The sequence below is a fragment of the Panthera leo genome, chromosome B4 (genome assembly GCF_018350215.1).
Source record: "Panthera leo isolate Ple1 chromosome B4, P.leo_Ple1_pat1.1, whole genome shotgun sequence".
NCBI classification, from domain to species: Eukaryota; Metazoa; Chordata; class Mammalia; order Carnivora; family Felidae; genus Panthera; species Panthera leo.
Genome location: NC_056685.1, coordinates 2,704,381 through 2,718,942, shown reverse-complemented (window position 1 = coordinate 2,718,942; position 14,562 = coordinate 2,704,381). Strand labels below are relative to the sequence as shown.

Genomic DNA, 14,562 nt, shown 5'->3' with positions numbered 1-14,562 from the left:
AAGAGTCGGCCCTGATTCCTGCCACCTTGCCGAAAACTTCCCTCTCAGTCCCCCCTCCACCTGGGCTCAGGCCTCTTCCCAGCTCCCTCCTAACTCGCTTTGGAATGACCCCCAAGAAAACAAATGTCTAATGATTAGAGTTGACGTCCAAATTCAGGAAAAAGAAGAAAACGCTCACAGGCATGGGAGTTTTCAGGCAGAGGAGGGCAAATTCTTAGGACCCCACACATCGATCCCATGAGTCTCTGTCTCGGGTCCGTGCTCATGATATTCTCCCTGAGCATCTACGGATTTCCAGCCCGTCCCTCAAGATGCGACTCAAAGCGGAGGCAGCTAATTCAGTCCCCCTTCCTCTCTTCTAACGAACCACACAGACTGAGCCAAAGACTGCCCTTCCCAGGCTTCTTTGTAGATGGGCCTGGCCGCCCTGGGACTCTGTTCTGGCCCAGGAGGTGACAGTGGGATTGTTGAGGAGGACTTTCAGAAAGACTGCTTAAAAAAGAGTCAAACTACCAGCCTTTTCCCTCTTCTTGTTGCTTGGAATGCAGATGTGATGGCATGATCCAAGTCACCGCAGTGGAGCATGAGGCACTCTCAAAGATCATCAACAGGGACAGCAGAGGGTGCTGCAGAAGAGTCTGGGCTCTGAGATGTCTGTGCAGCAGATGCACGGGGTGGAGGGGTGGGGTTCGTGGAGCATCGCCTGTCTTCCGATCCTCTTGATGGGCCAGGATAGACCTTTATACGTATGAGCTGCTCTGAGCTGGAATTTTCTGTTACATGAGCTGAACCGGACCCTAAATGACACATGCCTCCTGCTTGTATTCTAGGACACTTTCTGATCTGTCGGGGGAACCGTGTTCTCCCAGAAACTCCTACACAGTGGAAGGGGCTTGCTCATTGGATGCGTGAGGACCTGAAGGCAGGGCGGGGTGGAGAAAATGGAATTGTGTGGCTTACACATCCCTTACCTCTTACTTCTTAGCGAGCGCTGAAATGGAACATCACCCCTGGCGGTTCGGGGTGTTCTTAGCAGAGAAAACACCTCGGTTAAGAGGGCTTACCTACAGACACAGTTCAGTCCTGGGTCCTTGCTCCTGGGAGGCGTTCTTCCCCGCCCAAGTCCCGTGTGACGGTTTTGGGGGGCAGCACTCTGCCTTCTCGGAGCCCCTAACCACTCTGTGTCTGCTGTTTCATGGTTTATCACATTGTGACTCAGAATTACTGGTTCCTGGGACTTGGCCTCTCCAGCCCGGCTGCGCCTGCCTAGTTCTGATCTGCTCAGAACACCTGCGGGCGCGGCACCGGCTGATACGGGGAGAGCCTAACGGAACGAGTTCCGCGGCTCCCGCCCCCCGTCTTCCACAGGAAAGAACATACAGAAGGCCTCCCTTCCTCTGCTCTTATTAAGTAGAATTGTCTGCATTCTTTTTGCAATGTTTGCCCTTAAACTGAGCTCTACAGGCCCGTTGCTGGCTGCTTTTGATGCCAACGGAAGCAATTCCAGAGCCTCTTCTTTTGAAGAAAAGGTCTCGATTGAACTATGTTATCATATAGCATTTTAATTCTTTATTTTCTTGCCTCCTTGTTTACGGCGCCTTGGGAGGAGGAGACGTCCCTGCCACCCTGCAGCTACAGACAGGGAGAAAGAAGGTTCTTCCTACAGTCCAGTGCACCTGTTGGGCAGAGCCAGCCAGGGTCAAGTCCGCGGCTGCCGGCCCTGGCCTCGGAGAGCGGTGCGGAAGCCGGGCTGCGACCCCAGTGCCCGGATGGACACCCCTCTGCTTCCCTTTCCTCTGCATGCAAACCTGCCCCCGTTTATTTTTAACTTGTCAAATTGTCCGGCAGGAGTAGGAAAGGAACCTGCTTTTGTTAACACCCCCCCAAAAGCAATTGCATAAGTGACGGGGCACAGAAAAGGCCTACTTTTGCTAGTCTGACTGTGACCACGATTTCTCTCTGCCACGTCCCCTCCTTTCTGTTGCCCCCTTATCGTGCCCAGACTTCCTTTACTCTGAGGTTGAGCTCAGCGGTGTCGCCGCTGTCTGCCGGGCTTCCTGCACCCACCCTGGCATCCATCCTGGAAATAGCTGAGGTTCGACCCAGTAAGAAGGGCGGGACACCGGAGAAGAATCGTCGTCAGCAAGGAAGACCAAATTATCCCCACGAGTGGGGACCACCGGGGTTCCAGGTAAATGCCAGGGCTCGGTGTGGTCGGGACGGTGAGACGCGGGCCCTCACGGTGGCCCCGGTCCCCGGCGACGTGGGAGGAAGGTCTTCTCGGCATCAGAGTCTCCGTTCTCCTGGAGGAGAATCCCGTGGGCCTCAACCCCGCTCCGAGGCCATTCTGTGTCATCGCCTTGCTCGACCTCTGCCTCTCTGGCCAGAATACACTCCCTTCCGCTGGGGCCAGCGGAGCTGCACACAGAAACCTTTGTGTCCCCGCCGGCCGCCCGGTCCCGGGCCAGGACACTCCGCTCCCCGGCTGCCTGGCCGCGGGTGTTTGTTCTCCTTAGCTCCAAGATTCTGACCTTGTGGAGGGTTCAGAAACTTTCTTTTGAAACTTACTCTCAGGTTTGTTTTTTTGTTTTTGTTTTTTTTTTTTTGAGCCAGGCAAGTAAAGACAACTCAGCTGCAGGTGGGAAGCGTAGAGATTGACATGGAAAATCCACGCACGCTGACGGCTTCTGACCGGGGGGGAAATGTTCCGATTCTGTTTCACCGTAAGGTCTTCACGTTTTTGGATGATGTGTTTTGCAGATTTTTTTCTTCTCTTAACGTCTCGTGATTTTCAAGCACCGAAATAATACAACAGGACCTTTTACGAGTGGCGTGGGCTTTTTGCGAGTGGGCAAAATAATTGGAAACCAATGTGCAGATCAGGGGGCAGTTTGGTATATGGGAATGAGTATAAAGGATGTTGAATTATTTAACTTTTTTAAAAAAATTTTTTAATGTTTATTTATTTTTGAGACGAAGAGAGACAGAACATGAACGGGGGAGGGTCAGAGAGAGAGGGAGACACAGAATCTGAAGCAGGCTCCGGGCTCCGAGCCATCAGCACAGAGCCCGACGTGGGGCTCAAACTCACGGACCGCGAGATCATGACTTGAGCCGAAGTCAGAAGCTCAACTGACTGAGCCACCAGGAGCCCTGGATGTTGGATTATTTCAAGGGAGTTTCCCACCAAAGTGTTAACTTGAGAAAGAGAGACACAGAGGCAGAGAGACAGAGACAGAGAGGAAGAGAAGGACAATTATCACTTTTGCCCAAAGATCAGGGGCAGATCGTCCAGAGCCGTCCCTTGAAGCACTCTGGGTGGGGGGGATGCCGGTAAAGCCGCTCTTCTTCTGGGACATGACCATTCTCCAGCAGCTCTGTTCTGCTTTTCGTTCTCCACTTAAAAATGAGACTCTTATGGTTAGAGCTTATTTTCATGTCTTGTTAGCTATGTGTTGGTGACATTCCAGAAATGACTTTGATGACAGGAGCAAACAAGTCCTCCGATCACATTCTGTGAGAGGAGCTTCTGGAAATCTTCCCCGGATTTGGCTGACTCCTGATGGTGTTTATGAACGCCTGAGATCTCTCTCAAGTTCTCGTCTTCCCGGCTCGGGGGGCACGAGTATGAGCGGGGGTGGGGGATGGGGGTGGGGGATGGGGGTGCAGGTGTGTGTTCACACCCACACGCACCAGGCCAGACTGGCAGGCCCTCACCAGGCTGCCAGCAGCACCCAGCATGTGCCCCGGGTCAGTGAGCGCCGGGGTCCCAGCCCCTGAGCAGCCTGGTTTCTGGATCAGGGACATTGTTCAAGGACTCCCGTGTCCCAGCCCCTTCCTGGCCTTGGCCTGCCTCTTCCAAGGATTCACCTGCCCTATCTCTAGTGCATTGTTTTTTCCCTGGCTGCCGCCAGGCCAGGCCAGGATAGGGTCTGACCTGTGCTCAGGGAGGATGACCAAGTCCCTTGGTGGGTGTTTGAGGGTGAGACTCAATCCCAGGAGCTTAACAGGCTTCCAGAAATGATAATGTGACTTGTCACGAGAAGGACAGAGAAGGATGGGGAATATTCTGAGAACAGAGGGGAGAGAGGAGTACAGGGGAGTGCAAGGGAGTCAGGGGAGAGCAGAAAGAGAGAGGAGTGCAGGGGGAGAGCAGGGAGAGTGTAGGGGGGAGAGCAGGGAGAGTAGTAAGAGAGTAGAGAGGAGAGGGGAGTTCAGGGGGGAAGGAGAGCAGGGGGAGAGCAGAGAGAGGGGAGTGCAAGGGGAGGGCAGGGGGACGGTGGGGGAGAGCAGGGGGAGTGCAAGGGGAGGATGGAGGGAGGGCAGGGGGAGGGTGGAGGGAGAGCAGGGGCAGAGCAGGGGGAGCAGAGGGAGTCCTGGCTGACAGTGGCAGGGTGGAGGAGAGGCGGGCCCTGGGAGTTCCGGGTCTGCCCTGGCACTGAGTTCAGCGGGAGGCGATGGCTGAGTTAGAGGTGAAGGCCAGTCCTGGCTGTGCTCTGTGCTGGTGGACGATGGGCTTCTCCTCTGAGGCGGGAGCTGTCCCCTGGCCCCTGTTTGGTGCCCCGGGGGCCCGGGACCCTCCTCCCTCCCAGACCCCGGCCCCCTCGGCTCTTTCTGGGCTGAGAGGAAGGTGGTGGTCACCCGGTGGGGACCTTTGCACCAAGGACACGTGGAAGGAAACCTGGCCTGTGTGTCAGCGAGTCAGCGAGGTCACCCTCCCTCCCTTGTCTGCGAGGCCAGCCCTCCCTCCGGGGGACCAGGGGTGAAGTCATCGGGGCAGGGACTTCCTTGTAAGGCCAAGCCCTGCGGCAGGCGGCCCGGGCAGGGCTGGAGGAGCCAGTGATTCCTGGGGCAGGTTCCAAAGTCCGGGCGGGAGGGGTCGGGAGGGATGAGGAGAGCCAGACGCGGCCACCGGCTCAGGCTCAGGCTGCAGCCCCTGGGTCACTCGGGGGTGGGGGGCCCTACCCCAGCCGGCAGGGGAACTGCAAGACCCCTGAGTCCTGGTGCGGAAGTCAGCTTGGTAGGGGTGACGACGTGCCCTGTCTGATGACAGGAAGAGTAGAAGACATGGGAAGGAGTAGCTGCTGCTTTGGGGGACGTGCTCCTAAGCGTCCCCGGTGGGACCCCGGTCTTCAGATAACAGGCTGAGAGACTCCTGTCTCGGTAAAGCTGTCACAGAGTCGTGGCAAAGTCCGGGACCGAGAGCCAGGACCAGGCCCCTTAGGGCCCACTGTGTGGGACGGCCACTAGCACAGGCGTGGTCTCTGTTTCACGACGAGTTAGACGCCTGCTCACCGATGAGGCACGTGCTTCACGTGGACTTTACCCCCAGCTCAGCGACAGGCTTTTTGAGGAAGGGGCTGTGTTTCCTTCTTTGCACTACATCCCGTTCCGTGGGTCCCAGCGGCCCCCACGCTGTCCAACCTGGAGAGGCTTTCGCAACTGAGCTCTGTGTGCATTTCTGTTTGTATCATGTGGGGACCGACAGGAATCCAGATACTTTGTCTTTGCTCTCTGCTCTAGCCAGCTAACGTTGGAATTTAGGAAATAATACATATGTAAAAAGCAACTCCAAATAAATAAGCTTTGTATGAGTGTTACCATGACTGGGATATTTAGAAAGCAAAATCCGGATCAGGCAGACTCGGGATTTTATTCATTTCTGGGGTGCTGGCAAGCTTTCCGTCTCCTGGCCAGCTAGCTCTGGGCAGGAACACCAGGGGTCCCTATGCTTAGCACTCACCCCCCAGCTGGACGAAGCCAGAGGTTTTCACTACAATCAGGAAAGGGCGGCGTGTGTGTACGTACGTGTGTATGTGTGGGAGTGTGGAATGTGTTTCCACCTGTCCTCACTGCCTTCGGCGCCCCTGTGACGGCCGGTGTGGTCTGTGCTTCTGGGGACTGACATGCCTTCTAGGGGTGCAGAAGTTAAGGCGTCAGTTCAGCAAGATTCTGCGGGGACTTGATGCATGTTAAAATCTGAGAAACACCGTAATCAGTTTGTATCGCTGACCAGGAAACGGAGACACCTGCTTGTTGATAAGCGCAGCCTCTGGCAGCCCACGACGGCCCCACGACCGCCCCACGACGGCCCTGGGCGGGCTCATGGACCCGCGCCTACACAGCCCTCCCACCACACTGCGTTAGAGATTCCCTGGAGAGGTTAGAAGGCGACATCCTGGCCCGGCTGGGGGCCGGCGTCAGCCCCACGGCACAGTGTGACCAAGCAGTCCCCGCCCCGCGCCCCGTACTTCGGGTGGGCAGAACGTCTCGTCTTACGCCTGAAGCTTTGTGCCTGCTGACCGACCTCTCCGTCCATTATACCTACTTGAAAGATGAGAAGACGCGAAATGATTTCCCTAAAGACCAGGTCTGGCTCCCTTCCCAGGAATTTCCCCGTCCACACCCCCGGGGATTTGCAGGTCCCCATTAGCGCCATGGTTTCTCTCTCCATGAGGTGTACCTTCTCATCTGCGGTATGGACTTAATATGCGTCGTAACCGACCACTCCGAGCGTCGACTCTGTTTTCAGGACCCTGAGACCACAGAGCCACCCCTGAGCTCAGGATTTTGGGAAGAATCTGTCGGGCTCTGGGTCCTAAGGTTAAAAGCTTATCGTGCATGTCGAGGCCTGACTAGCACAGACTATGTTTGATTTTTTTTTTTTTTTCTGTTTTACTAGCACTTTCCCTGGTTTTTTCCCCCCTAGCTTTACTGAGGCATAATGGGCTTACAGTAAATTCACATATTTAAAGCTTATAAATCAGTGACTTCTGACCTATGTTTGCATTGAAGAAACTTAGACCATCGTCAGGAATATTACGTATCTGTCACCCCCAGAGTTTCCCCTGTGCCCCCCCTCCTTCTCCCCCACCCGCCCCCCAGCAAGCTGCTTTCATTCGCCACGCATTTGTGTGCGCTTTCTAGAATTTTACATAAACAGAACGATATGCTCTGTACTTGCGGCTGTTGTGGCTCATCTTACCGAGCGGTACGATTTGAGATCCAGCCCTTTACGGCACGTGTCACCAGTTCGTTCCTTTTCACGGCCGAGAAGCTTTCCATCGTTGGGAAACACACGATGTTTATCCATCCACCTGCGGACGGCCGCTTGGGGTGATTCCCGGCGTCACTCATCACAGACAAAGCTGCAGCGAACACTGCTGTCCGGGTCTCTGGGTGGGGCTAAGCCAGCGTTTCCTTCCGGTACTTGTCTGGGAGGGAGGGAGCGGGTTACATGGGGTCCGAGTTTAGAGTTTACTTCTTAAATGAGCTGCCCACGTGTGCTTCTCGGGGCTGCACCATCGTGCAATTCCAGCAGAGGGCGTAAGACCACGCGCCGTCCGCGGGCACCGTCCAGGCCGCTGGTGTTAAACTCCACGCCCTTAGCCGCCAGGGATGTCATCATCTTTTCCTGGGTGTATTTGCCGTGTGCACCTCATCTTGAGTGGAGGCTCTGTTCACATCTTTTGCACACTTTTTTTGTTTTTTGTTTTTTTTTTTTTAATTCACTTTTGGGAGAGTGCAAACGAGAGAGGGGTAGAGAGAGGGGGACAGAGGATCCAGAGCGGGCTCTGCGCTGACAGGCTGACGGCCCGGAGCCCGATGTGGGGCTTGAACTCGTGAACCCCGAGGTCATGACCTGAGCTGAAGTTGGCGCTCAACGGATGGAGCCCCCAGGCGCCCCTCTTTTGCACACTCTGTAACAAGTTTCTAACGTGCATCTAGAAAATGCATCTCTGTGTCCGGGGAAACAGGTGCACACATGACCCCTGCCGCCACTTTCACTGTATCTTTTTGTTTCTTGTTTGGTTCTTAGAGATGTTCAGACACTCTTCCGGGTAACGAGTCTGTCGTGTGAAGTGCCTGCACAGAGCTGTGTGGGTCCTCCTTGGTGCATCGAAGCTGGTGGCACCGTGTGCTCCGACTTTAGGAAAGTCCATTAACCGAGGTGCCCGGGTGGCTCAGTCGGGTGGGTGTCTGACTCTTGATTTCAGCTCAGGTCATGATCTCAAGGTTTGGGTCGTGAGATGTGAGATTGAGCCCTGCGTTGGGCTCTGCACTGGGCTTTGGCTGCTTAGGATTCTCTTTCTCTCTCTCTCTCTCTGCCCCTCCCTTGCTCTCTCTCTGTCTCTCAAAATAAATAAATAAACATAAAAAAAAAAGGAAAGTCCATTAACTTTTACCATGGCCCCTTCTGTATTAAATCTGCTTATCACATGACAGATTTGCCAGATTTATAGTTAAGAAGACAGGTAACTTCCTGGGGATGTTAAAATCTGCTTATTCCGACATAAATGGAGCTGAAGTTCGTTGCACGTTTGCTATGTGTAAAGCACGGGTCTGAGCCATTCGTGTGTATGATCTTATCTAACCCTCAGACCATCTTATAAAGCAAGACTTCCAGGATCACATGTTATTGTAGAGGAAGCTGAGTCTCAGAGAGGTTACAGACTTTCCAGTGGTCACACAGCAGTAAGGGAGGGGCAGGATTGGAACCTTCCTGGGTTACAGCAGGAGCCCGGTCCCCTGCCCTCCCGCTCAGGCCACTTCACCTCGTGCCTGGGGTACGAGGCCACCTGAATCCAGCCAGCCATTCTAGTAAGGTTCCCAGCCTTTATATTCTGATAAAGAAAGCTTTAAAAATAAGCCATAGTTTCAGAGTTACCCATATGTGAACAGACAATATTTGGTTGCCATCTTTCATTCTTTTCTCTTCATGGAACAGTTATGGATAATGTGATTTTTTATTCCTTGGTACTTAGCTGTGGCTTCAAATGCAGTGGCCTCAGCTATGCATCTGGATGAAGATTCTACACGGTCCTCAGCGTCCTGAACGGTCACCATCCTGGATCGCTGTGTTTTCTCTATGTACCTCCTTACCTGCCTCCTGGCCACGGACTGGTATATCATCTCCTTCAGCCTTTCGCTAAAAGTCCGCTTTCTCCTTCCTTCTCGAGGACTTTTCCCAAAGGCTCTGAGACATCCCAATGTTTCCAGGTGCTGGTTCTCCCGCTCTTCCTTAGTGTTCTTATTCTGATGCCTTGACCTTTGGGGTCTCGGTGAGGGACTGTCCCTCCCAGAGTTAGCCAACCCCTAGAGAAGGTAAAGGCCTTTGGGAGTGGGGAGCGGGGTGCCTTTAGAAAGCAAACCCATCCATCCAGCCCAGCCTCAGCTCCTTTGCTAACTATTGTGCTCCTGGGCCCCTGTCCCCAGCCCTTATCCCTGCAGGGCCAGCTGTGTGACCTCTGGGGACGGCTGCTTCTCCTCGTAGCCACCAAAATTATCCAGTCCTGCCCCCACGCATGCGCCTCCTGGGTTCCCTCTGGCGAAACCACAGTAAAGGGTCCCGTCCACACTCGCCCCCCCCCCCCTCATTTGGCCGTGGGCACAAAGGGAGGCATGGGAGCCCCACCCTCCCTGCACGGTGACGGCCACACTCTCTTTTCCAGGACGGTCCTCCCCATCTGTTGGCCTCGCCATCCTGAATAATCACACAACCCACGCTTAAAAATGCATCTCCAGAAAGTATTCCTTTCTTCACACGGGAAAGACACGCGAGCGAGCCTGCAAACGCGTGTGGTTCTGCTGTGTAGTCGGTGGAATCCCAACCCAGGGTGTTCACGGCTGAGGCCACCCCGCCCTGCATGTCTGGCCCCCACACAGACGCCTCGGCGGCGAAGTCGCTCATCACTGCTGCAGTGTTTGTGAAACAAGATCCCATGCAGTATACTTTCCAGGGAAAAGCTCACACGATCACAAATTTATTATAATACGTGCGTCGCATCAGTCACTTGTGAGGGTAGAACAATATTTCTCTTCGGCATCTTACATTTGCTGGAAAGCCTCCCTGGGTCTGAAGTGGAACGCTTCCCGGCACAGATGGTGTTGTTCTGGCAAAAAGAAGGAGTTACCCGCCATGGTGTAGGCTGAGGCTCTCTTCCCTGACGCAGAAGCTCGGATGCGACATCGAGCCCCGTAATGAATGGTTCCCATTATGCATCTGGCCAGCAGACACATAAATGTAATTATTGAGTCTCAGAGGTTCTAGGATCGTGTCTAACCCCCATGACATTGAGCTTGAAACGATTACGCAGCGGTGTTCTTGAGCGGCACGGGGCGCGTGAGAGAGACAGAGAGAGTCTAATGTCGTCGCAGAGGACAAATCACAGCGCTACTCAAACGATTTGTTCTCGATTCCTCTTCTGGGTAGGATGTGGTTTCCTGGTAAAAATGAGCCTAAAACCCCACCCTTGTTGCCATAACAGAAAGAAGGAAACAAACCCCTTTGGAGGAACGGAGGGAGTGCACTCAGGGTGGAGACGTATAATTCCTGCAAATCAAGTCCCCGGTCTTCTAGAACATACAGAAGAGAACAGCTTAGTGTGAATGAGCAGGATACACAGACTCCCCTCGGAACGAGCTTCCAGGCAAAGACCACACTGAGGGATAAGCATCTTGGAAGGAGGAACAGGCACGTGAGTGGCCTGAGGTCCGGGGAGCAGGCAGGACCCAGGGAACACACAACCTTGACCAGCAGAAAATGTTCTGGCCCAACAGTAGATAAAGCTGGGAGCCACTGATTCTTTACTGAGCAGGAGTGAGTGGATAGGATCAAGCCCTATAAATACCTTCACGGCCCCAAAACTATAAAACATCAGCTTAAGCTCCCCCCACCCCCCACTTCCCCTGCAAAGAATGTGGACGTGAAGATGATTTCCAACTGAGGGTGCTGTGTTATGCGGGTGTTTCTACTGCCCGTCACGCCGTCTGAAGTGTTTCTCTGGATCCAGCGAAAGCAATATTTGCTTTAGAGAGAAATGAATTAATTATTACTCTGAGCCCTTTGGAGATGCTTTTTAGGGAGGTGCTGAGTCATGATGAAAAGTCTTTTGGAGCTGAGTGTTCCCTCTGGGCACGAAGTTCCCGTGTTTATAGAAAAATCTGGCCTTTTAAATATTAAGATGGGGGAAGGGTGACGATGCCTTGAGGCACCGTTAAAAAAAAAAATGACTTGATTTAAAAGTACATGCACACAAAATGTACAGTTTTTTTTTTACTTTTTTTTAAATGTTTTTATTTATTTTTGAAGGACAGAGAGAGACAGCATGAGCAGGGGAGGAGCAGAGAGAGAGGGAGACACAGATTTCGAAGCAGGCTCCAGGCTCTGAGCTGTCAGCACAGAGCCCGACGCAGCTCAAACCCACAAACTGTGAGATCATGACCTGAGCCGAAGCCAGACGCTCAACCGACTGAGCCACCCAGGCGCCCCCAAAATGTGCAAGGTTTTGGGAACAGTCAGCATAACTCTTTTTTGGACTCCAAGGTCATCATTGGAGAACACTGGGGATTTTGGTATCTATTGGTTTCAGTGATCTTATTTTTTTCTTTTAAAGGGAAGATGAGACAGTGCATCTTGAAAGTTCATGGTCTCTAAAATAGTTTTAGCTGTTTTGGTCACAGGGAGCAAATGCCGTTCGGCGACGAGCGGACAGGGACTGCACAGGAAGGTCTTTGCGATTTTCCCTAATCGTCACTGGCCCTCGTGCGTGACTCACCAGACTCCAGGAGGCCCCTCAGAACTCTTATGAAAACAAGGCTAATTTTTAAAAATTTCTTAATGTCTATTTATTTTTGAGAGAGAGACACATACACACAGCTCGAGTGGGGGAGGTGGGGCGAGAGAGGGGGACAGAGGATCCGAAGGAGGCTCTGCTCTGTCAGTGGGGCCCCAGGGAGCCCGACCCGGGGCTCAAACTCCCAAACCGTGAGCTCATGACCTGAGCCCAAGTCAGACGCTTCTTATTATGAAGTGTGCACACTTCTTACCCAATAGGAGCCTGTAAGTTTCTTCCGGGGGGGGGGGGGGGAAGACAATCCAGTAACGGGATTGTCTACAGTCACCTGGCCCGGAGCCTCACCTACTAACTTTACTCAGTTTGTCATCAGCTTTCAGGCACAAACTGAGTTCCGTGCTCGTACCCGGGAGCTATCTGTGTTGTCACTGTAGATTAAGCAGTATGTGCGTTCTTCTTTCTTCTACAGCGTCGTGTTGACGGCTGAGACTGCACAGGAAGCCAGGCGGTTACATTTGCAGGTAAAAGCACTTCTTTCGTATTTTGCAGGTATTTAATATCGTTGTCACTGCTGTAAACAAGTCCCAAATCCTAACTTATTTAAAACTCGGGTGCCGGGTAATTCTGGTTCATTGGTATTATTCAGCATTCTAACAGAGGAGAGCCTAAGGAAAACTTACTCTGGCCTAGGGGGAAACGTGTGGATGGGATTGTGTTAGGATCCACCACAATTCACCGTTTTCACATTTTAAACGAATCAAATTGTAAATGTGATGCGATGGCCCTATAGAGCGGGCAAGGACAAAACCTCTCTCCGTGTTCCTTTATCACAATTATTTTTGCTACTTAAAAAATAGCTTTAAAGATAGATTCCCAGGGGCGCCTGGGGGGGCTCAGTCGGTTAAGCCTCCGCCTTCGGCTCAGGTCTTGATCTCGCAGTTCGTGACTTCCAGCCCCGCGTCCAGCTTTGCACTGACAGCTCAGAGCCTGGAGCCTGATTCGGATTCTGTGTCTCCCTCTCTCTCTATCCCTCCCTTGCCTCGCACTTTCTCTCTCTCTCTCTCTCTCTCTCTCTCTCAAAATAAATAAATAAACTTAAAAAAGGATAAATTCCCAAATAATTTAGGTTCTACAAAAACTGCAGAATAAACATGATATTTCTAAGAGAAGTATTTTCTATCTATGGGACTATTAAGGGACCCTGTTTGTGATGCAAAGACACTGGTGACTCATCCCTCCAGATGCGAAGGCCCCCGGAGGGTCTCTGCACCACCAGGCAGTCCCTTCGGGGCCCAGCGGAAACTTCTTCGCCCCTCTATGTGAAAAGAGCTTCAGGTGCAAACTGTTACTTCCTTAATATGGCCTTAAATTGCTCATTTATCATGAACAGGTATTTGAGGTAGGATGTTTAAACACTTTAATGAGATTTTGGACTATTGAACGAAAGGAGTCAGTGTCTGTTTCCTTAAACCAGTGAGACAAGTCTCCACTCACCATTTCCTGGCTCTTCTGTGGTGGCTGGTTATTACTCTGTTGACTTCTTGCTTTACTGCCACAAGTAATTATTTTATTCTGGGGGGTGTGGGGACAAAGCACAGATATGGTTGCGTATTTCAAATCCAAGATTAAAAGTGCTCAAAGTTTTCGTGGACAGCATTTCAATGATTTGTGGCGTCCTGTTCACGTTAAAAAAAATAACTTAGGGCGTCTGGGTGGCTCTGTCGGTTTAGCGTCTGCCTCTTGATCTCGGCTCAGGTCATGATCCCAGGGTCCTGGGATGGAGTCCCGGGCTGGGCTCTGTGCCGGCAGTGTGGAGCCTGCTTGGGATTCTCTCTTTCTCTGCCCCTCTCCCCTGCTCTTGCTTTCTCTGTCTAAAATAAAAAAAATAAACGAATAAAGATAAGAAATAACTTGAAGTATTTACTATGGGATTGCTACAGGTAGTCTCTAAAACGGACTCATTCCGCGTGGCCTGTTTGGTAGTGTCTTCCCAACAGGCACTGATGAAGGAGTTGGTGTGAATGTGTTTTAAGGGCACATACGCATTTGGTTCCATTGGGTCACTGCCAATTTCTTTGGTTTCAAACCTTTTCTGATAAAGCTTTATTTGTACTAAATACAATATAGTTCTTGGGAAGTGATATTTAACAAGGACAATAAGCCAACGGATGGATTGTGAACTGGCGTTCATTTGCGCACGGTCGCGCAGTTTTGAAGACCTAACTCAAATCCTGGCAACCCCACCGTGTGCTGTTTGCATTAAATTGTGCGGTAACTGGGACGGACAGTCTGTAGTCACGCGGCCCTGTACGCGGAGAGAGATGGCGGGCTCGTGTCCTCAGGACTTGTGTCCTCCCCAGCACTTCCCCACCCGGAGTGCTCACTGCAAGCTGAGCTCCAAAGTGCTCTGCAGGCAGGTGGGGGTCCCCCAAGCTGGACTGAGGCAGCACAGCACCATCGAGGACGAGGACCGAAGGGAGCGCCGGCGAGAAGCCCTTCGGCACCTCGGACAGAGGTGGTCCTGTGCAGTGAGGGTTACACAGCGCGGGTTCCCTTAGGGAGGTCAGATTATTTAGGTGAATTTATTTAAGGAGGGCTGTGTTTCATTTTGCCTTGAGCTGTCCTGGCGCACATGCAGGGACTTTTGTATCCCATCAAATTTCCTGTCTAGTCCCCAGTTTTGAGCATACATACGTTAGAAAAAATTGTTTAATGTTTATTTTTGAGAGACAGAGAGAGAGAGAGCCAGAGTGCAGGTGCGACAGAGAGAGGAGGAGACACAGAATCGGAAGCAGGCTCCAGGTTCCGAGCTGTCAGCACAGAGCCCGATCCGGGGCTCAAACCCATGAACCGTGAGATCATGACCTGAGCCAAAGTCTGACTCCCAACTGACTGAGCCACCCAGGCGCCCTGAGCATACCTGCATTTGTGTGTGTCCTAAAGCCAATGAAACAGCTCCTCGAGTGTGAGATGTCAGGAAGTCTCT

At 52.4% G+C, this 14,562-nt stretch overlaps 1 long non-coding RNA gene across 1 annotated transcript; it reads left to right on the top strand.

Moving 5' to 3' along the window:
- The first annotated feature begins 1,592 nt into the window (after positions 1–1,592).
- On the top strand, positions 1,593–2,824 carry LOC122225487. Its single transcript, XR_006205205.1, has 2 exons — positions 1,593–2,191; positions 2,614–2,824. It is a non-coding gene; the product is annotated as an uncharacterized LOC122225487 (long non-coding RNA).
- The last annotated feature ends 11,738 nt before the right edge of the window (positions 2,825–14,562 follow it).